This window comes from Elephas maximus, chromosome 10 (assembly GCF_024166365.1).
Source record: "Elephas maximus indicus isolate mEleMax1 chromosome 10, mEleMax1 primary haplotype, whole genome shotgun sequence".
NCBI classification, from domain to species: Eukaryota; Metazoa; Chordata; class Mammalia; order Proboscidea; family Elephantidae; genus Elephas; species Elephas maximus.
This window is the reverse complement of record NC_064828.1, coordinates 82,097,368-82,121,950: the sequence shown is the minus strand read 5'-3', so window position 1 is coordinate 82,121,950 and position 24,583 is coordinate 82,097,368. Positions and strand designations below refer to the sequence as shown.

Genomic DNA, 24,583 nt, shown 5'->3' with positions numbered 1-24,583 from the left:
AGCAGCAGCCTGCTTCCATAAAGAGTATAGCCTTGGAAACCCTATGAGGGCAGCTGTACTCTGTCCTCTAGGATCACTATGAGTCAGTATTGACTCGATGGCAGTGGGTTTAGTTTGGGTGTTGGTACTCAGAACATTACTGACTGAAGCCTAACTTCTAGTCTTATGTCAGTATTGCTTAACACACTGAAAAAGAGATAGTAAAGGTCTACCAGAGGATTCGTCCCACAACAGGAGAAAAATCAAGTTAAAAATAAATAAATAAGTCTATTAAGGAATGAACTAGCCCTCCAGTGTCAGGCCTGAGTAGCTCTTCCTCCCTTCAAGTGTACACATCTTTGGTTAATGTGTCTGATTGGCCTCTGCAGCTTCAGGTAATTTTTTTTTTTTTTTTTTTAGAATGGAAGAATGCTGCCTGAGCAGAAGCAGGGCTTTGAACCAGTTCATTCTGGCTTTCATTTCTAACAAGTTTGCATCCGATGCTAATGCTGCTGGTTAGGGACCAATTCTGAGAACCACTAGTAGAGCCAAAACCAAATCTGCTGCCACCAAACTGATTCTGACTCATAGTGATCCTACCGGACACAGCAGAAGTGCCCCACAAGGAGTGGCTGGTAGATTCGAACTTCCAACCTTTTGGTTAGCAGCTGTAGTTCTTAACCACTGCGCCACCAGGGCTCCACTAAAGCAGTGGGTCTCAAAATTAATTATATGTAAGAATTACCTGGGAATCCTGTTAAAATGCAGGTTCCGATTCAGTATATCTGGGGTGGAAATGCAAATTCTCAGCAGGGGTTTGAAGTGAAATTAACCGGTTGGAAGTTCTAAGCAGAAACAGGTAAGAGTAACTCAGGAAATGAGTGACAGTCAGTCAATTCTTAGCTAGGCAATCCAGCACAGGGCAGCCAAATCTCCTCCTCATTAAGTACCCGAAGCTGGCACCCCATCTTCAGAGTCCAGCGCGGGGCTCTGCATCCTGCAGGAGCCATTAAGATGGCAATTAATTTGTTCCAGGCATGTTGGTCTCATTTCCCCACTAAACTATAAACTGTAAGCTCCCAGAAGGCTTGGGTCCTATCGCCTTTATGCTTCCTTTATAATCCTGAGACCAACACACTCCCAAAAAAACCCCACTGTGCACGCCTAAGAGGGATCCTCCTCCCCAAAACACCTGTTAGCTGAATCAGAGGATCTCAACTGGGGGCAGTTTTACCCTCTATAGAATATCTGGCAATATTTGGAGGCATTTTTGGCTGTCACAACTTGGGAAGGTTGCTACTGACATATAACGTATAGGAGCCAGGGATTCCACTAAACATCTTACAATGCAGGGACAACCCCCACCACAAAGAATTATTTGGCCCAAAATGTCAATAATGCTGAGAATGAAAACCTCTGGCCTAAATGATAAATGTTGAGCTGCAGCAATGCCAATAATTCTACTTTAGTTGTACATGTAGTGCAAAACTCCCTCACATCACTGGGAAGCCTTTTGTCTCACCACCCCCAGAGCAACGTTTTGATCCTCCAATGTCTGGCTTCTTAACCCAGATCTCCTGCTAGCTGAATGATTATAGACATGTCATGTAACTTTTCTGGTCCATTTCCTCTTCAGTAAAATAGACCAAAAACCCACTGCCATCGAGTCGATTCTGACTCAAAGCAACCCTATAGGTCAGGGTAGAACTGCCCCATAGAGTTTCCAAGGAGTGCCTGGTGGATTCGAACTGCCAACCTTTTGGTTAGCAGCCGTAGCTCTTAACCACTACGCTACCCGGATAAAATAGAGACATTGGGAAAGATGATCTAGAGTACTTACAGCTCTAAAACTCCATTCTAAATGCCTATGTTTGGCCTTATCTCTTTACAATGAGTCAAAGAGAAAGGAGTAGAATCCGGTCTTGTGAGTATGCACACATACTGTGAAGGGCAGCTCTTACACTGTGGAAGGCAAGCTGGACGAAGGGGAGCTCCAGAGTGTGAGGCACCCAGGAAAAAGCTCTATAAACATTGGCAGATAGGCCCACCCAGGCTCTCAGCTTTAAAATGTGAAGGTCTTTACTAGCCTCCCTCTTGCCTTCCTCAAGCTGAAGTTGAAGGAGGCTAGGGTCTTGATATTCAAAGTATGGTCCACATAGCAGCAGCACAGGCATCATCTAGGAGCTGGTTGGAAATGCTGAATCTCAACCCCCCACCAAACCAAACCAAACTCACTGCCCTAGAGTCAATTCCAACTCATAACAACCCTATAGGACAGGGCAGAACCGCACAGGGTTTCCAACGCTGTAAATCTTTACAGAAACAGACTGCCAAGTCTTTCTCCCCCAGAGCAGCTGGCAGGTTTGAACCACCAACCTTTCCGTTAGTTAGCTGCGGAGTGCTTAGCCACTGCATCACCAGGGCTCCTTTCTTAACCCCCAGACCTATTGAATCAGAATCTGCATTTTAATAAGGTTTCACAGGTGATTCATACGCACATTAAAGTTTAGGGTTTAGGGCTTAGGATATACTGCCCTTCCTTTCCCTGATTAGTCACCTCCTCACTTGGTAAAGGTGACTTTTAAGACTCTGTCCACACTCTCCCCAATCCCACCTCCTGGCACACCTCATGCATACGCACGCACATGCACACATACGTGCACACACATGCACACATACGTGCACACACATGCACACGTACGTGCACACACACACCCCAATTCAGAGCCTCCAAACCCAGAGTCAACAAGAGTGATGGCGGTAGGTTACTTTCTCCTTGCATCTTTCCTCTGTCCATACAAGGCCAGGAAGGGGCAAGCCTTAAAAACACACAGGCAAAATGAGAAGAGCTCTTCAGACCAGGTTATTCGATCCACCCCCGCAGTTCAAACATTCTCCAGGATGGATGGTGAACCCAAAGGCACAAACTCTGATGGGAAGAGGCTCATCATTAGCATCTGAACAGAGACCAACAGGTGGCCCAAAGTTTCATTTCTAAAGGTTTTTTTGGTTTTGTTTTCTTGCTGCTGTCTTACATTACATAAAGATTCTTGGGGGCATGGATAAAAGGGCAAAGCGGGTGCACACACAGAGGAAACAAAAACGCAGCGTGGGTTTGGGGGGCGGCAGCTGGAAAACAAGACCTCGATGAAGTGTAGCATAACAGGGCACTGGATCAGAGGACAGAATATAGGGAGATGGGGTGGGGCTGGACAATACCATGCAGTCAGTGCAGGGAAGACTGGGTTTCTGCTCAACTCCCTCTCCTGCATGGGCTGCTTATCCCTCTCACCCTACCTGCTGTCATAGGCAGCAGATGGCCCTGCCCCAGCAGCTGGCAGAGGACAGCAATCTGCCTGTCTGTCATCCAGGGCTGGGGATGGAGGAGAGCAGGGCAAAGGCCAACTTCTGGTGGAAGCAACACCTTGCAAGAGTGTCCTGGGCATGGAATGGCAACACCACCCAATGCTTTCCCACAATGAGATGCAGCTCAAAAGCAACTTTCAGCATTATCCAAGGTTATCTGGCATGGAAAGCTCCTCAGAAAGACAGAGCCCTGGACTGGGGAAGGCGGCATGGGGAGGGGCAAGAGCCAGAAAAGCTCCCATAGAGCAGCTGGCCCAGGACGTGTCATTCAATCATGCAACATTTACTGTGTGTATTCCACATTCCAGGCATTGTGCCAGCAACTGGGGATATGGCAGTGGTAGGAGACACAGTCTCTGCTCTCATGAAATTCACAGTAGAGTCAGGAAGAACAAGGAAACTGAGGGTAATACAACGGGGTAAGTGCAGAACACAGGGTGATATGGCAGCACAGGAGGGACACTCACATTGATATGCAGGCAAGCAAGCTGAGACCTGACTTTAGGAAGGCGTTGGCCAGGCAGAGCAGAAAGAGCAGGGTAAAGGGAAGAAGGGGCATTCCAAGGAGAGGGAACAGCATATACAAAAAAGCCTGTCGGCAAAAGGGAACTGGAAACTGCAAATTGTCCTGTCCCAGTCTGTGCTGCTTCTGGTCATCTTTACCAGAGCCAACTCAGGAATTTGTCATGGGATCATCTTATAAAGTCTAAACTGCCTTTTTAAGAGGTGGAAACTGAAGCCTAGAAAGGGGAACATGACTAGTCCAGGGACACAGGGCTTGTTAATGGCTGAACTAGAACTCAGTTCTCTAAACTCTTCAGTAAGTAAAGTTCCCTCCATATCCTCCAATCCGAACCTGACCGCTGAGCCCTCTCGGACAGGGTGCCAGCTCCAGGGCTGCTCTCCACTGAGCTCTGTCCGTTCTGACTCAGGGAATGGCTCACAGCCAGGCCTCTGCCAGATTAGGAAATCCAGCTGCATCAGTCTCCAGGGACTGCAACGTGGCAGGAGCAGTTCATAAGACAACAAGAGGGCACACCTGTCTACCTGCCTCTTCTGGAAAGAAGACAAAAGGCACACACAGCAATCCTCAAAGTAGGTTTTTTGTGTTTGTGTTAGCAAAAATGGGTCTCCCTTGGAAATGAAGAAGCGCTGTTCTCAGGACTAAGGGAAATCATCAGCTAATACAAAACAGGCGACTCTGAGGCTTTGCCAAACCGGGCAGGCTTAATTAAGACTCTCCCATCCTCTTCCCCAGGAAGCCCACCCCCTCCCCTGCTGGTCACACTAACCTAGATGTGAGAAGCAGACATTTCAGGGAAGCCAAAGGCAGTCTTCTTGGCCTAGTCCTAGACCATCAGCTGGGGGCTGAACCACTGGAATTTAAGGGGCGAGCTGCCCTTATTGTCACCCCAATCTCCTTCTTCAAGAGCACCTGCTCTGTTGTGGTCCACCAGCCTTCAGCCTGCCGCCCACTCCAAATCAGAGTGTCCATACTGGAAGAAGTGCTCGTTAGCACAGTTATCCAAATGCCAAAGGAAAACTCCACCTTCTTTCATAACAAAACAAAGGTGCATGTGAACACCATGGAACTGGCTGTAACTGAGCAGAAAAGAGGCTAAGGGGTGCTGGGGTTAAATCCATTTACTAGCCTCCCCTTGATGTCTGGGGATTCTCAGTTCCCCAGTACTTGAAGCATCACTGTGATGAAAACATCCTAATGGTCAGAAATGTCTCCTGTCCTCAATGCCCTGGGATGCTGCCTCTCTGACTGCACACTCAAGTGCAATCCCATAGGCTGACCCTGGCCTTCAGGACCCTAGACATGGATATTCAGGACAAGAGGGTGGCTGTCAGAAAAGCTGACTTATTGAGAGGCTGAAAAGCAATGTTGGTTTAATTCAACAAAGGGACCAGTATGGGCGCCCTGTGTTCTAAACTCCTTCACATCTGCCAGAGGAAGCCCTAGGTGGAGGAGTGCTTGGGGGGGTGGGGAGTGGACAGTGTAACCAGACGCCCTTCTCTTCCACCCAAACCACAGTCCTTTAGAACTTGCCCTTCTGGGAGGCAAATGAGGTTCTGACTTCCAAACCTCACTGTTTGAGAGAACTTCTTGTTTTCTCTCAGCTTCTTAAAACAGATGAATGCTCCCCTAGGGAAAAAGCAGCTGTAAATACAAGAGGGTGGAAAAAGAATGTTGCTATGAGTTCCAGAGGAACCATTATAATACAGTAAAAAAGGCCTTCTCAAAAGAAGCCACACACCCCATTTCAAACAGAGAACACACAACTTTATTCAGAGTTCTTCTTTAAAGTGTAACCTTTGAGCTGAGGACTTCTCTACACTCCAGGGCTGCTTCCTCCTCTACAAAACCTTTACATACAAGTGAGTTAAGCAATTTTCTTTCCGGGAGCCTTAGGAAAAACCAGCTTGAACTCCACCAGTGTACCTGCCTCTGGGTGTCTATCATCATCATCATCACCATCATTAACGGACTAAACTTCATTACCAAACTGCTACAGATGTTTAGACAAATTCAAGCAAGCCATTACCTTTGTGATGGAACCTGGTGGTACACTGGTTAAGCGCTCAGCTGCTAACTCAGCTGTTAACCAAAGTTCAGCAAGTCAAACCCACCCAGCGGTTTTGTGGAAGAAAAGACCTGGTGATCTGCTCCCACAAAGATTACAGCCTAGGAAACCCTACGGGGCAGTTCTACTCTGTCGTGTGGGGTTGCCATGAGTTGGAATCGACTTGATGGCACACTACAACAATATATCTTTTCAGGCAGATGATGTCACAGCATTTACTAGTTGAGAATTGAAAGGAGAAGAAAGTATAAATCTGGACAGGCTGCCTGGCCCAGCATTGTTCAAAGGCTCCAGACATTGGGAAACTGCCCACTGTATTATTGTACCCCTCCATCATAGTAGTAGCGGGATTGCCACCCCGAAACCCATTAGCCAAAAATAAAAGATCTAAAAGAAGTTTTTGAGAGGAAAATTCAAGATGGTTTTATTTTCATACAAGTTACAATGACATGGGCTTGCCTTTGCAATCACACTTCCTACCTAGAATTCCAAGAAGTTTAGATGTGCCCCAGAGATGGAAACCGGATCACAGAGAATGTAGCTGGCTTTAGATAGTCCCAGCCCACAGATGTTGCCAACCTGTTTCATAGTCCTAGGTAGATTTGAGAAATGAAATGGGAGGGGATTTGCCATTCAGAGAACCTGGGTCACACAGAGGCTCCTGGCCTCACTACAATTCCCCAGGAACCCTGGTCAACTTCTGGGATGAACACATTTTCCTCATGAACCAGAGTTTCAAGAACCAACTTCACTTAGAATGGAATGAACTCTTAAAGGGTAAGTCTGACCCTTTTACCCTTTCCACTTCCTCTCAGGTCTTGATTCCCAGAGTCCTGGATAGTCTCTTGGCCTCCAGCCCTAATCTGCTCCATGCCACCAAAGATTCTGTGAGGAACCACACTCCCAAAGCACTGTCAGATCTCCTTTCACCTCCAATGGTTCATTCACCTTTCGCCGCCCCATGTACCCCTGAATACTTCCTGATAGTCCTCTACACAGACTTGCAAAAAGCACAGAAGGCACAGTCCCCAGGCCACTAGGAGCTTTCAATAGAGTTGGGGAGGCTGCACACCCAGAGAGCAAATAATCAAGACACACGATAATGCAGGAGTATCTATTTCAGCATTCTATGTGGATGCAATAAAATGAGGCTTGAATAATCAGAAAATAAGGCAGAATGAGTAACAGCTAATTATGAGTTATAGACAAAAATAAGGGAAAAATAGAGAAGGGAAAAATGGATCTGAACCATGACAGTCAAAGCCTTACAAAGGAAGGGAGATTTGACCTGAAAGGCTTGAGGACTGAATAGGTATAGAGAAAGAAAAGGAATTTCTGGGGCAGGAATTCTGAGGTGAGCATGATAGATGAAGGGGATAGGGAAAGGAGGAGAAAAGAAGCCAAAGATCAGGAAAGAGCAGAAAATAAATTCCATTTTGAGATCCTTCAGGGCAAGGGACAATTCTTACTGGTTTCTCAAGTGGCTATCATATATGAGATTCTGTTTACTCCACAAACTGTTAAGTATTCAGCTGAATACTTAAGGTTATGCCAGTTTACACCAAAAAACCAAAAACCAAACCCATTGCTTTGGGTTGATTCTGACTCATAGCAACCCTACAGGACAGAGTAGAACTGCCCACCCCATAGGGTTTCCAAGGAGCGGCTGATGGATTCCCACTGCCAACCTTTTGGGTAACAGCACTGAGACACCAGGGCTCCCCAGTTTGCACAGCCATGAAAAATAGGCAGAGAAATTTAGCCTTGGATCAGTATGTAGCGGGGAGTCAACCAATGTTTGCGAACAAGAAAACATGACCTAATTCAATTCAACAAGGATTTACTAAAGGCCTGCTATGTGAAAGGTACCAGAACACTTGGTCCTCGCCCTGAAGGAGCACCCCCACCACAGGAAAGGATGGTAATACTACTTCCTATACACTCTTGGAAACCCTATGGGGCAGAGTTCTACCCTGTCCTATAGGGTAGCTATGAGTCGGAAGACGGCAGTGCATTTGATTCACGTAGGGCTTTATTCTCTCACCTAATCTTACTTAATCTTACTTGAGACATGTACAGTGTTCACAGGAGATGAAGCTAGCAAGAGAGGCTAAAGCAGCCTGGGAGGCCAAATGAGAGATGATGAGGTCTGGCCAGGGTGGTGGTGTAGGAACCTGGAAAAGAATGACTTGGCAAGGGCTGGTTACTGACTTAATGGGAGGAGCCCAGAAGAGAGAACTCTTTGACAACACAGAAGTCAGAAAGGAGGAAGGCTGGGTTTTCAATTCCCAGATGGCGCCATTATCTTAGGCGATGCTTTGGCTCAGTGAACACCAAATACTAAGGTCAGTCAGCTCAGCCATTCTGCCTGTTTCTGGGAATGAGGGTTTTACATTGCACCCTTCCTATCTGCCCGCAGTTTTTTATGCTAGCTATGATTTCCTGTAATTTACAAGGGGGTGGGGCGATCGATACGAAGATAAGGTGGAGTTGACAATTCGTTTGTCCATCACAATGTGTTAAATAAATCTGAACAGTCCTGCACTAAAGTTTGACTGGCAGATCTTATTCTGGAAAGAGGAGAAAAGGAGAAGGAAGCATTACATTTTAAAGGACTGAGGCAGTGTTCTCCTTTCACAATGAGTCTTCCCCTTCTAGGTGGAGCCTTCCCAACTGCATTTGGTGAGGGGGGAGGGATAAGACCAGAAAGTATCAACCCTGAGAGCCAGTACCAGTTCCTACAGAGAAGAGAGCCCAAGGCTCCTCACCACCTGGCTATGTAAAAAGTGAGCACAAAGCCAGGAATGCAGAATCAACATTAATGGGACCAAACTCTGCTTCTGGGTAGGCAGCGTCACAGGAAACGAGTAGTCTGTGTTCCATGATGACTCTGCATGGGGACAGGGGTGTTGCCAAGTGCTTGCCCCAAAGTAGGGCCATCTGGTGTATGGCTATGAGCCGCAGAAGGGCCAGCCTGGTTCCCAGAAATGAGACTGAGACAGGTGTGGGGTCCTGAGGTAAAATTAACCCTCCTGTGAACAAAGGCTGTAAAAAAACACTCCAAAGCAAACATGACATGGTGTAGGCCAGACATAAGGAAACCAGCATCTCAATCTGAGGCTAAATTTTAAACGATAAGCAACCAGACTTCCCTTAACACTTCCTCTTAGGATTGTTTTTCAGACAAACCAACTAAAACCAGAATCCCATACAGGCACAAAAAAACGATTTGACCACTGGATGTCCCCATCCCATAATGAGTCCTGCCTAGGAACCAAGAAACTTGTGTCAGGAAACTAACCGCCCCCCCTCAAAAAAAAGCGGAACCTAATTCAGAAATGAAAAGTCCTAAAGGAAAAGTCCACACCCACTTCCTTCCTAAGTCTTGGCCCAGCCCCTTTTTTTAAAAATATGCATGCTATTTCTCAGAAGTGTAATGAATATGTATAATTTCCCTGTTACTGCATAGTATAAAACTTCTCCCAGCCCTCTGTTCTGGGAAACTGTGGTTTGAGAGTGATCTCCCTGTCTGCTACTCGTATAATTAAACTGTGCCTGCTTTAAATCCACTTGACTCTTATTCTTAACAAGAGTACAAGCAGCGGACCTACTGTGCTTGGTAACAGCTCCTCCCTTGGAACCCCAACAGCCTGCTGGACACTGTCATCCCTTCGCCATTCTAGACTAGAGATATAAGCAGCACAACTACAGCATGGTGAAAAGTGTGATTTCTGAAAGGGAAATTACAGGTGATTTTCCCCCTTATATTGCTATTAACCTATATTTCCTAATCTGTAAGAAACAAGTATAATTTGTGGTTTCTGAATTTTTTTTTTAAATGAGTAAGTTAATGGGGGGAACGAATTTGAGATGTACATCTTTACAAAGGAAAAGTGCAATTTAGCCCTTTTTCCTAACCACAAAATAAGAACAGGAAGGAAAAAAAAGAAAAAAGATTGAAGGAAGAACAAACAGTCGCTGGTTTTCACAACCTGGTGGGCATTTTCTAAACAAGTACTTCCCTCTCACCTGGGATAGACTCTGGCTACTCAAGAACAGCCACACAAGGGCCTCAGAGGATTAAAACTACAGACGTGACCTAAATCCTGAGAATATCTGTCCATCCTCAAACATCTTCCCAGTGCTTCGTGTTAGGCATCCCATAGATGGCAAACAGTCTTAAACAATGTGTCAGTAAAGAGGGGGACATTTTATCATGCTGAGGGATGGTGGTCATACTCCTGTTAACATTAGTCTTCAGGATAATAAAAATAATGATAAATCTTTATTACTAACTGGCATCTGAGTGCTCAGTCACTGTGCATGGGACTAAGCATTTTACATTTAATATCCCATCTAATCTTCACAACAACCTTAAAAAGTAGATACTATTACTATCTTCATTTTTAGACGAGGAAACTGAGGCACAGAGAGGCTAAATAACCTAGCCATGGTCACACAAATAAGTGATGGGCCAAGGTTTCAAACTAAGGAGTCTGACCTGAAAGCCTATACTCTTACTAGAGGTTCAAATTTACTCCATATTATATAATGTAATTAATTTTAATATTAAAATTATCCTGGATGTATTATGGAATAAACCAAAAAAGCCAAGCCTGTTGCCATCGAGTTGATTCTGACTCATAGCGACCCTAGAGGACAGAGTAGAACTGCCCCAGAAGGTTTCCAAGGAGCAGCTAGTGGATTCAAACTGCCAATCTTTTTGGTTAAAAGCTGAGCTCTTAACCACTGCACCACCAGGGCTCTGTATTATGGAATAGGACACAAAATTTCTATCCATTATAAAAAGAAAATAAGAGGCTTTGAAGACTGTTCATTCACACGGTTGCTTGCATGGATACACCTTCTTGAGATGGGGATGGGACCTGGTTTCCCAAGGTCACTTCAGAACCGCAGCAGAAGGAAACTTAAGATGCAGATACCAGCGCCCCGCCCACAAGGGAAACAAGGGAACTGATTTTATAGGGTCGCTATGAGTCGGAATAGACTTGACGGCAATGGTTTTGGTTGGTTTTGGTATGAGTCGGAATCTACTTGACGCCTTTGAGTTACAGTGTTGGCAAAGAATACCGAATATACCACGGACTGCCGGAAGAACAAACAAATCTATCTTGGAAGAAGTACAGCCAGAATGCTCCTCAGAAGCAAGGATGGCGAAACTTCATCTCACGTACTTTGGGCGTGTAATCAGGAGGGGCCAGTCCCTGGAGAAGGACGTCATGCTTGGTAGAGGGTCAGCAAAAGACAGAAAGACCCTCAACAAGATGGACTGACACACTAGCTGTAACAATGGGCTCCAACATAGCAATGATTGTGAGGATAGCGCAGGACTGGGCAGTGTTTCGTTCTGCGGTACACAGGGTCGCTATGAATCGAAACTGACACCTAACTAACAACAGGGTGGGCCAAATGATTCTCAAGCCCATTTTGACAAGTCCTGTTTGGGGGCATTCTAGGATACTTCTGAAGCCACTGCAAGGTCTGGGAACACAGACCACTAGATGGTGATGGCTAATTCCCCTGCACTGCTAATGGGACAATCACTTTCGGTCATAGGCACCGCATGTTAAGAAAGCTATTGACAGAATGGAGTGGAGTGAAATGGGAATTCTGAGACGTTACCACTGAGAGGTCTCACACACACGTGCATCTGACTACAGGACCGCCTTTTCCATGACCTGCACGTATATTTGCCCCCAATCCTTCCCATCTGAAATAACCTGGCTAGAATTTGCCTCAAAAAAGACACTGATTTCTATGGGAAAAAAAAACTGCCCAAGACAGATACACTGCATGTTAATGATCAAATTCAGATATCCTACTAATAAAAACTTCTTCAGTGGAAAAGGCTGAGAAGAGTTCCTTTTAAACAATGTGTGCCCTTTAAAAGTGCCAACACCAAGCATGTTCCCTAGGCCTTTCCAGTTGTTTGTATGTTGAATAAAGATGCATTTACTTGAAGCTTTTGACTTTCTGTGTTTTCCTCAGAGAGTACCAATGTGAGCTCACCAATTCAGTCCTTCCTCTTGGCTTAAATTATCTATTTCAATTGTATTACTACCCAAGAAAGATGGCTCAAAGCTCGGAAACAGTTTCAATAATTTAATTAAGTTGTGCAAAAATGCTGATGCTTTCTTGGGCACCAGCCTGACCTCTTCCCTTTTTTCCCTTTTCTGTCTCGGAGGGTTCCTGGCTGTGGCCTCCCCTTGCGGTGGGACCTCCTCTATTCCCTGACTTCCACAGTGTCTTTACCCTACAGAGGCCACACAATGTGTGGCCAAGAGCTCAAGCTGCCTGGTTCCAATGCTTACCAGCTGTGCCACCCTAGGCAAGTTTTTGATCCTCTTCTGGCATCAATCTCCACAACTGTAAAATGGGTATAATATAAGCAACCTACTTCAGAATAGCTGTGAGGATTAAATAAACTAATGCATTCAAAGCACTCAGAACAGTGCCTGGCACATAAAAAGCATTCAATACATGTTAGCTATTACTATCAAATCAGCCTACCATATAATACTGAGAGTTTTGCATGAATCCAGAGCTGAATGCTGTTCATAGCAGTTTCCATTCATTGTAAGTACATTCAATCCTCACAATAGCCATGTAAGCTCTACAAAACCGGAATTATTACTCCATTTTAGAGATCACTGAAAGCTTAAGGACACTTCCTGCTAAAGGAAAAGGAACCAGCCCAGCCATCACGGTCATTTACATATCAGTCTCCCTCACAAGGAGGTCAAAGGCCCTCATTCATCTCTGTATCCCCCCCACCTCCACACACACAAGAGCAGGTGCTCAATCAGTGTTGAATTGGATTGACTGTAGGGTTGCCATGATGTAAACAGAAGAACCTCAGCCTCATGTTGAGGAGCTCCGGGATGAATCAGAATCCATCACTCTGGGACGTTCTTGAATGCAGAGACAAGAAGCCACCTTGCCCAGTCCTAACTCAACTTATTCCAGGAGGAAAAGGAGCATGTGCAGAAGGGGAGCAGCCGGAGGTGACTTAGAGGGAAATGGCAGGACTGTCCCTGCACAACCTCTGAGGCAGCAGGGAATCAGGATAATATAACAGGGCATTACCCAAGCCCCTCCTGTTGGGCCAAACGGGGATCTATAAACACAGTGTTTCAAAGCAGATAATGCTGCCTTTGCTAAAGGAAATGGAAGCTGCCTTCCAGTAGAGTGCGGGCCAGTCTATAAATACCAGGATTAAAAGGCTTCCTGCAGGGCCCAACTGCCACCTGCCTAAATACAGAGGCTATCTGGGCCTCCAGGACCCAAACAAACCACCAGGAACCTCCCTCAGGGAAGAGCTGCCATCATTCAATAGCACCCCACTACCCCACAAGTGGTACCCTAACCTCTTTTTCTGATCCACTTTGATTTCTTGTTAACCAACCTCTCCTTTCCATACTCTTCACCAGAACCATCCCACTCCACTTCGGCTCCAACCTGGCCTGCCCTCCTCTCTCCAGGGATTTGCTCCCTAACTTCCTAATCCACATATATTTTACCCACCATGAAAAAAAAAAAAAACACAAGTTTTGCAATCACCCCTACTTTGGCTCTAGCTCCAACAAAGTAAATTTACAGTACTTAACTTTTCGGAGCCTGGTTTTCTGATCTATAAATAGAAGGTAAACTGACCAAGGTAAAGCCCTAACAGTGCCTGGCTGAGCATGCATTCAAATCTTCCTGTCTTGTCCCACTCCTGAAGAAATTTTTCGTCTTCTTTCTTTAGGACTGCTCTGATAAAGTCACTGTTTCTGGGTATCATACCAGCTAAATCCAAATGTCTTAACCCAAAGAAGTGACCTGAATGATGAACACTTTTGTCACCAATGGTACCTCTACAGCAGGCACGTTCTGATGTCAAAGATAATCAAAACTCAAAAAAAACTAAACATAAGGTTTATTCCAAGCAGTTATTCTATATGTACGTAGGGAGACCATTCTGATTCCAAAAAAAAGCAAATGGCTAGAAATAGGCTAATTACAAGGAGGCTTATAAAGAGAAGAGGAGGGAGAAGAGAAGATCAGCTAGTGGCTAATCCTAACATGATTGACTGAGCCCTGCGTGCCCCCTTTTACTAAAACAGATCAACTGATATCTGGTCAATACTTGGTCTCTGGCCCTCCCCCTACTTGCAGCCTTGATATCTTTTGAAATTTAAATTGAGTAAAGCCCCCAGCAGGATTTGGTCAGAAATTATTATATTAATATTTGGTTTCGTGGGTAAGAAAAACCCTAAAATCAAAGTAAGATGTCTGTTATTAATTTTTCTCTTTGACACTGGGCAAATTACAGAGAGGGAACTGGTTGCTTAAAATTCCCCATCCCAAGTGGCCCATCTGCTGATAAAAAGTACCGTTAAGCGTCACTTTTGGCAAGGCGCAAGGGATAAATAAAGCTCCCTGGAATGTAAGGGAAGCCCCTCCATACGCATCTAAAACCCTAAAAGGAAGATTTCCACAACTCCACATTTACATGTAAAAAGTTTTTAATTAATTCTGACAGCAAGAATATCTGCCAGTTTTACTAGAAACACCATCTGGTTCATTTCTGATAAGGCCCAGGCATGACTTTACATAGGGCAGGGGCTGTGTACAATAAAAAATTTATACGGTGTCTAAAAGGTGACATCCTAGACGACAGCTCCAAGGCAACATGCCATTCCTCTTTCCTGGCACCCTGAAGCTGTTCTTGCAAATTCATGATTAGGCCTGAAATAAATCCAGGGCCAGGTTTTTCTATAATTACTTTCCCCAAAATTTCCAATCATCACCTTTAAAACCAGAATTAGTTTAAGCAAGTCTATATTCAAAAACCAAGTAAATGCCAGAGAAAGGTGAGGAAAGGTCCTGAACAACCTGTGTTTTAGACGGAGGCTTTTACAAAAAAAAAAAAAGGAGGTGGCAAAGCGTAAAAGGATACTTTCCACAAGGTCCTTAAGATCCTCCTAGGAAAACAGATAACTGCCAAGTCAACAGGAAGCACTCTGGTGCATTACCTAACTAACTGAAGGCCTTCAGGGTGCCATAAATACAGAAAAGAAAACCAGGATGGGAGTCAGAGCAGGCTTGTCGAAGGAGCTACAGTGATGAAAAGGGGTGTGCCTCTAATATTAGAGGTGAGCCCAATACCTACAACCCACCCAGGGCCGTTGAATTAAGTGCTACAGCTGCTAACCAATACCTACAGCAAGGAGATATTCCAAAGGAAAAAAAATGGACTACAGGGTATGCCCAAATCCATTACTGCTGAGTCAATTTTGACTCATAGCATCCTATAGAACGGACAACTGTCCCCACAGGGTTTCCAAGGAGCACCTGGTGGATTCATACTGTCAACCTTTATGGTTAGCAGGAGAGCTCTTAACCATTGTGCCATCCAGTGTATACAAAAAAACTTGTCATCCAGTCGATTCCGACTCATAGCAACCGTACAGAACAGAGCAGAACTGCCCCATAGGGTTTCCAAGGAGCAGCTGGTAGATTCTAACTGGAAACCAAAGAAAGCTCTTAACCACTGTGCCACCAGGGCTCCCTGTGTATGCCAACAACCAGCCACCCCTAAATGCCAATTTGGAAAAGGGTATATTTGAAACACATGAAAGTAATTCAACAACTATCCAACGCAAGAGTTTGTATGAATATGCATACTTTTTCTTCTAGTCCATCACGGAAACTTAGATTGGTAAAACTTTTGACATTGCATTACCTATATTTTCCACCAATTAATAAGTAGCTCATGACCCCTGTGAAGAAGTGAGCAGGGCAAATGTAGAAAAGTCTGACAAAGAGGGAAGGGAAAGGGTTAGTTAGAAGCATACCATAAAACCCAAAGTGGGACACTGGGGGGTAATCAGCCCGGGCTAGAGGGCTGTGTTTGGGGGCAAGAACCTCTCATAGCCTAGAAACAGTCTTGGGCAGAAATCACTCAGTTGTCTAGGGTTTTTCCCTCTCAAAATGTGACTATCCTGCACAGGAACCCACATCACATCTCAAAACTTCCTTCCCACCGAGGCTGGCTTCAATGCAAACATTCAGTCCCACAAACAAGGCAGATAGGAAGCCATGGGCGGTACAAAAGTGGTATGAAGAGCGAGGCCATCTCCAGAGAAGCTGAGCCCATTCTTGGGCAGGCCTTTCAGGATGAGAGAGAGACAAAATGAGCAGACTCAGGCTGTGTGGCTGTCAGTGTAGACTCCAGCAGCAGGGCCAGTCTAACAGAGAAAGCCAGACCTTAATTTTCTGAACCTGACAGAGTCAGAGAATTGAACTTACAACAAGGAGTCTATGCCACTTGCCAAAACCAAGAGGAAATGGAAGAAAACGGACAGCAAGGAAACAAGCCCCTATCTTTTGTCATTCTGGATAGGGTCCAACTGCTTTGGAAATTTGAAAAAGGATGTGGTCCTAAGCTAGCGTCTCCCCCTTGATATCCTCCTCAAATTTACTCTGGCTAAACCTCTCCATCCAGACCACTAGTGCTCAGCTATATTTCTCATCCCCCAGTCCTGGCCAGTGCTTCATGTCTGCCCACCTGCCAAGACCTCCGTGGTTTGCTACGGCTGGAAGAGCAAGCACTGAAATACAAGTGAGACGACGCAGTTCCGTTTCTGCTGCTAACCCAGTGTCTGACCTTAAGACAAGTCACCTAATTACTCTGTGCCTCACTTTCTGTAACTGTAAGAGGGCATAACTCCCACCTCACTTCAAGCATATTTGTTATGAGGACAATACCTGATAACTGTTAATATTTACTGAGCACTTACAACATGTCAGATACCAGGCTAACAGCTTTACATGTCTCATTTAATCCTCACAACCCATGTGTAGTACATACTATTATTAAACCTCATTTTCAATTGACTAAGCTGGGTTTGACAAAGTTAAGAGGCTTACATAAAACCACATAGCCAGAAAGAAAAGTTATCACTACTCAAGCAAGAGTTAGTTGTTAGCATCACTTCTCTCCCCAACTGTCATTTGAGTATCTTTTAGTCATCAGGTACTGTACATAGTGTTTCAAATATCCCATTTCATTTAATTTTCCTAATAATCCTATAAGGAGAGTAACTTTTAAAATAATTTTATAAAGTATTCAAGTTATACATGCTATCCTAGTTATCCAGTGCTGCTATAACAGAAATACCACAAGTGGATGGCTTTAACAAACAAATTTATTCTCTCACAGTTTAGGAGGCTAGGAAATCCGAATTCAGGGCACCAACTCCAGGGAAAGGCTTTCTCTCTCTGTCGGCTCTGGTGGAAGGTTCTTGTCATCAATTTTCCCCTGGGTCTAGGGGCTTCTCTGCACAGGAACCCAGGGTCCAAGGGACACACTCCCTTCCCAGCTCTTCTTTTTTTGTGGTAGGAGGGCTGCTTCTCTCTCCTTTACCCCTTTTAAGATAAAAGGTGACACAGGCCACACCCAGAGAAACTCCTCTTACATGGGATCAGGGCTGTGACCGGAGTAAGGGTGTTACATCCCATCCTAATCCTCTTTAACATAATCTAACCTTGCCTGAGAAGACTGACTAAAGTTGTCAAGGATTTCATTTTACTTGGATCCACAATCAACACCCACAGAAGGAGCAGTCAAGAAATCAAAAGATCCATTGCATTGGGCCAATCTGCTGCAAAAGATCTCTTCAGAGTGTTGAAAAGCAAAGATGTCACCTTGAAGACTAAAGTGCGCCTGACCCAAGCCCCAGCGTTTTCAATCCCATCATATGCATGGGAAAGCTGGACAATAAATAAGGAGGACAGAAGAAGAATTGATACCTTTGAATTGTGCTATTAGCAAAGAAGATTCAATGTAACTTGGGCTTCCAAAAGAACAAACAAATCTGTCTTGGAAGAAGTACCATCAGAATGCTCCTTAGAAGCAAGGCTGGCGAGACTATGTCTTACATACTTTGGAGATGTTGTCGGGAGAGATCCATCCCCGGAGAAGGACATCATGTTTGGTAAAGTACAGGGTCAATGAAAAAGAGGAAGACCCTCAATGATATGGATTGACACAGTGGCTGCAACAATGGGCTCAGCATAACAACGATTGTGGGCATGGCACAGGACCAGGCAGTGTCTCATTCCATTGTACATAGGGTCGCTATGAGTTGGAACTGACTGTACGGCACCTAACAACAACAATCTTGCCTCATTAACCACAAGCAGAGATTAGGATTTCAACACACAGGACAATTACATCAGATCACAAAATGGAGGACAACCACAAAATGCTGGGAATCATGGCCTAGCCAAGTTGACATACATTTTTGGGGACACAATTCAATCCATAACACATGCCAATAGTGAAAAAACTTAAATGACAGTGAAAGTTTAAGAAGTTATAGCTTCCCTTTACTCCTCACCATCCCAGAATCCCACCACCCCAGGCAATTGTTCATATTTTGATGGCTATCTTTCTGGGGACAGCTATTATTAACACTATCGTCTCCATTTTATAAATGATAAAAATGAGGATCAGAGAGGTTAAATCTACTCAAGGTCATGCAGCTGGCAAGTAGTCAAGCTCTGCCTCAAACCAGGGTCAGTCTGGTTCCAATACTTCACTGCCTCCCACTCAGAACACACTTCTTAAAACAATTGCCCATTTTCATTCACCATATTGAAGGGGAAAAACTGTGTCTGGGACACAGCCAATTTTCCTCCTCCACTCTCCCAACTACCACATGGAAAAAAAACAGACAAGGCAGCCCCAAGAACATTAGCACTACTTTACATTCCTTAAATTTAAGTGTATGGGCAAGGTGGGGCCTTCATCTCCAACCTCCTCACTGCCCACACAGACTCATTCATAGTCAGCCTCTGAAAACAAATACAGGATTCGAAGACAGGGAAGAGGAAGTTAAGCCTCGCCCACATGAGATGCTGGGCTCCTCATGTCATCAGCGGAAGGAAGAAAGCTCCTTCAGGAGCCCTCGTAAGTTCTGAGGTAAACACAGCACCCCTCAGACACAACAAGAGGGATACCTCAGAGAGACCCTGGACCCACCACTGTTGCCTAGAGTCAGAATGGGCCTTCAGAAGGACAGTTAGAATGAAGATTCCAACAATGCCTGATACGGGGTAGGCTTACAGAGCTGCTAAAAACCCCATCACAGAATCCTTAGCTCCTAAGTAACTCAGAATTTCTGTTTGGGCTTACTTCCACCTAGATCCTCTAATAACTCATCAACTGCATGGATTTCTAAATACCAGAGTTTTGTCCCTGTGGCCTACCTGCTCCTCCAAAAAGTAAAAATAAAGCCCCTCAGACTATATGGGCACGGTTTTTCCTAAGAGATGAAAGCTGCCCTTTAAAATTATGAACACTTTCACATTTCTGTCCCATCAGTACACAGAAATATACTGCACATACTGACCTTGAGGGTACCTGTGCTGAGGTTGAGGGTGGGGACACAGAAAGGGGATGTAATGTTGCTTTTCATTGGCAAGTTAACACTTATCAAGTCTGCAATCCTCGGAGGTTGTCTATTTCCCAGCATAAGCTATCAATGTTTGATTTTGCCTTTGAGCCCCAGCTGACTCAGCATCACTATTATATATACAAGTAGAGTCGCTGCTAAATGCCAACTGGCGACCAAAGGCCTTGGCTTTCCCATTTATAAAATCAGACAGAAACCTTCCTTGCAGTATCATACAATATGTCTTATGTAAAAACACTTTGTAAAATAGGAAATCCTTACTGCTAGTAAACACAGGAAGCTCACACCAGCCCCTCCATCCACAAGGGATTTGAAATCTACAGGGAGAAAAGACTAAATAAAAACTGGAGAATAATTCAAAAAATGAATAATGAAGTGTTAAACAATGCTCTGCAAAGAATTCGTGCAGAGAAGTAATTGTATGGGAAAGTGCCTGGCAACTCTATCTTCATTTAAAAATAAGTAGTTGTTCAATTAATGAATGAGTGCAGATGTGTTGCTTGAAAACTACTTCACCTTGGTGCCTTAACCTAACAACAAACACAGGGTTGTTAAGAGCCCTGGAGGCTCAGTGGTTAAGTGTTGGGCTGCTAACTGAAAGGTTGGCAGTTCAAACCCGCCAGCCGCTCCACAGGAGAAAAGTTGTGGCAGTCTGCTTCTGTAAAGATTTACAGCCTTGGAAACCCTATGGGACAGTTTTCCTCTGCCCTAAGGGTTATTGTAAGTTGGAATCGACTCGACATCGAATTTTTTTGTTTTTATGAGTCAGAACCGACCGGATGGCACACAACAACACATACCTTCACCAAGGAGCCCTGGTGAAGCAGTGGTTAAGTGGTTAAGTGATCGACTGATATTGAAAGGTTGGTGGTGTGAACCCAGTAGCCACTCCACGGAAGAAAGATGTGGCAGTCTGTTTCTATAGAGATTTGCAGCCTTGAATGCTCTATGGGGCAGTTCTACTCGGTCTTATAGAGTCATTATGAGTCAGAATCAACTTGATGGCAGCGGACTTAGTATCTTCACCATTCACAGAAAGTTAGGCTAACACCAAAGGCTCTGAAATGTTTATTCTACCGCTGCTCACTCGCATACATCCCAAGAAAAGCACTTCAGCATTTGTACAGAGCAGCCCTTCTTTCAAAGATGTGCTTTCAAAACAGCAATGCACAGACTTCAAATAAGATGACCAACAGACTTATTTTTTATAATTACAGAGGTAATAAAATCACCCCCAAAAGAGATCAATTCTGAGAACAAACAGAAACAAGCCACCCTGTGTTAACTTCTTCTTTTCTTGCAACCTGATCCACAGTGGATGCTATAAATAAATAAATAAATATGGCTGGACCGCAGAGGCACATGTGTAAGTTGGTTTCAGGGCGTGACTGATGCCTCCTGAGGTTTTTAAAATGACAGAGCTCTGGAAACAAAGACCTGCTCCTGAAATTTAGCAGGGATGACTCTGCTCTTCAATGACAATTCTTAAGGGACCCCATAGTCTGCTTCCGACTGGCTTTGCTGAAACATTCTGGACAACCTCTAATACTCCCTCTTTCCTTCTCCCTACTCCACCTCCATGGTTCCTGAGCTGTGTTCTTTTCCTGCCACCAGGAACTCAGTGAATGTTAGCAGTTTTTATCATCTTGTTTATATTTGTTTTCCACTTGAACCAGGCCTCTCTCCAAATGGCTCAGTTTTTAGGATTTCATCAATGATGATGTTGTTGTTATATTGTTAGCTTCCCTCCAATCAGCTCCTGATTCATGGCGACCCCATGTGCTACAGAGTAGAACTGCTCCATAGGATTTTCTAGGCTGGAAGCAGTTCACCCAGGCCTTTCTTTCATGGGGGAGCCCTAGTGGTGGAGTCATTAAGCTCTCAGCTGTTCAAATCCACAAGTTGTTCCTTGGAAACCCTATGGGGGCAGTTCTACTCTGTCCTATATAGAGTCAGAACCGCCTCAACAGCAACAGGTTTTTCTTCTGTGGAGCCACTGGGTGGTTCAAACTGCCAACCTTTAGGTTAGCAGCCAATCACAAACTGCTTGCACCTCCTTTCATCAATGATACACTCTTCCTTGTCATCAAGGCTCACACCTTCAAAGACATTTTGCCCTCCCACCCTTTTTATTTTAATGCACTACACCTGGTCAATCACTTACGCGCTAACTAACCAATTATTCCAGAATCTGGGTACAAAGAAGTAGAAGACATGATCGCTGACCTCAGAGAACTTTCCATCTTAGCCTGCAGCTTGAGCCTTCACGCAGAGATGGCTACCCATAGGACTCCCTGGGTGGCAAATAGATAAGCACTCAACTATTAGCTGAAAGGCTGGCAGTCTGAACCCACCCGTTGGAAGACAGGTCTGCCAATCTGCTTCTGAAAGGTCACAGCCTTAAAAACCCCAGGAAGCACAGTTCTACTCTGCACACATGGGGTCACCATGAGTCGGAATTGACTTGATGGCAACTAACAACAATAGAGTAAAATACATGAGGGACATATTCTTTACTGGAGCCTTATTTGTGCCAGTATTGTACTAGGTCCTTTTCTTCCCCCGGCAGGTTATAAAGCCACTGATGTATCAGAAAAAGAGGTATTACAAGTCAACATTTACTTCCAAAATTGAGGCTTGGGGAAGATGGGAAGATAAAGGTTCCCTAAGGATTCAGTCCACTATGCCAGTCTATTCCTCTTCTCAGTGTTGAACCAACAACTGTTTTCCTCTCCTAATTTAAAAAAAAAAAAAAGGATATTTCAGGGTTGGAAACATTTCCATATTAAAGACTGACAGACTAACCGAAGGTAGAAAACAGAAATCCTCACACCAGACCAAACTCCTAGACCTAGCTCACTCTGCAGAGAAAGGCAATTTGCTTCTCTTGCTAAGAGGCCAGGAGAATTCTCCAAGGATATTTCTCAAGCCTCCTTCTTCCCTTCCAGGGTGACTGTTGGTTTGGTGCGCAGATGTCAATGAAAAAGCCAAAGCGACTCCTTCCAAGTAGAACAGATTCCTCCAAAACTACTCTCAAATTAAGAGGCAGTCCCCGGGTTACAAACATCTGACTTGCGTACAACCTGTAGTTACGAACCAACCCCCATAATGCCTATATTAAAAATTTGAGGTACATACAATGGTTTGTAATAACAAATGGGTGCTACTTTGCAACACACATCAAAACACTATTATTATTATTACCGTATTATTATTTTAAAGATGTTTTAGTGTATCTGGAAGTGTTTCTTTAATGTTTTACACATAGAAAGGTACACTATATGCTAAGATAAACGTTTGAGTAACTGACGTTAGATATAAACCATACATAAGTTTTTCAACTCGACAGCACTGGGGTTGGGTACAAATTCAATATAAAGGCTTAGGAATAGAACTCATTCATAATCCGGGGACTGCCTGTAATTCATGGGTGTTCCCCTGGACTGTTAACTCCGTGAAGACAAGTATTATGTCTATTTTGTTCTTTATTCTTTGTCCACAACTGTATACCTAGCACCTAGCCAAGTACAATCATTCAATAAATACTTGCCAAACAAACGATGAGATTTACTTCCTTTTAGTTTCTGCAGCAAACATCTATCCATCTCCCACTAGCTTGACATCACAAACCAACCAGGTTATCAGGTGTAAAGGGAGAAAAAGTTGACCAGTGAGCTCTTATGAAACCGAAACCTGTTTTTCTTGCCACCCTGCTATGTAACAAATGAAATCTCCACACAACTGAAACAAAGAGGTAGATGGCCTTTCCATGGCAGAGTTTCTACCTGGTGGATGGGAAATCAAGGATTGATAAAAAGCTGTGGACCAGCCAACATACCATTTGTTCATTCTCTAGAAATGTTGTGAGCATGCCAACTGAAACAGCAGCACCCACAAAAAAAACTCCTCTCTGACTTCCTGGGATGGGAAAGCCAGCACGTATAACCTCAGCCCCAGAGAGAGCTTGTTTCCTTCCTGGCTGGTTAGAGACACACAGTTAGAGATGCCCATTCACACTGCATTTCCATGGTGGGCTGATCCTGCATAAAATGGGCCTGAGGAAGTTAGAACCACAGCTGTGCAGGGGTCTGGCCTGCTTATGGGGTGGGGTTGGGGGGGATCAGCCCTCCCAGACAGCATGTTCTCAATCATCAGTGAATCCTCCTACATGGAGGATGCTACCAGCACCTGCCACTGGCCCCATCTGGTGCAGTGGGAACACAAAGGGAAATGACTCAGAGAACACATCTTACTGGCCTGGGGTCAGGTGGCATTTTTGAATTGCAAAGAACGACACAGAAATAAAATAGGTAAGCAGGCCCAGTCTAAGCACAGCTGAAACCATTTTTAAACCCTTTAATGGTTAAGGGTAGATAAGCCTCCCACTCATATTTTCCACCCCCGGAGGTGTGTTTGCAGGCATCCAAGCCACTTTGGTATGTTCTGGCATTGTGGCAGATACTGGTGCAACTGTCTAAAAAACAGTGAAGTTCGTCTGTGCCATATTTGAGTGTAGAGAGCCATTGTAAGAGGGGATGCTTCCTAGAGGAGTGACTGCGTGAAACTTCTGTGTGTTTTGGCTTCTGTACAGCAAGATAAGGCTTGCAAGTATGTTTACTATTTTCTTTGTGTTATTGGGAAGGTACGGTTACTGGTATTTGGGAATATTCAAGTAAATGAGTTATTTTAGGGGTGAAAACAGTTTGTGGTGCACTTCCTGGGCCGTGGGACCGATACGTACCGCATGTGCGATGTGCTTCATGGAACATGGTACTGATATGGCCCACTCTAAATCAAACTGATAACAATTATGTGCAGCAAGCACAATGTTTACTTAGTATCTTGTGTGTATTTTTTGAAAGTTGAGTAAGATATTTTATGGCTCAAGTGTAACCAGGAAGTGTGATGCACTTCCTGGGCGATAGTACCAATATGTACCGCTTGTGTGATGTGCTTCATGTAACATGGTACCAACATGGCCCACTTACAACAGGCACCCCATTTTCTCAAATAATGAAAAACTATTAATAAACAATGATTTCGCATCCATTTCATCAGTGAAAAAAACGTGGCATCATTAAAAAAACTCCTCCCCCCAAAAGTAATAATTGGCCCATTAAAGGGTTAAGAACAGTTTTTTCTCAGAAAAACTGTACTTAGGGA

General features: G+C 44.4%; 1 protein-coding gene across 4 annotated transcripts in view; it reads right to left on the bottom strand.

Annotated features, from left to right (window-relative positions):
- SUSD6 (sushi domain containing 6) overlaps nt 1-24,583 on the bottom strand; it is a 102,541-nt gene that overhangs the window by 67,880 nt on the left and 10,078 nt on the right. The window lies entirely within an intron of this gene.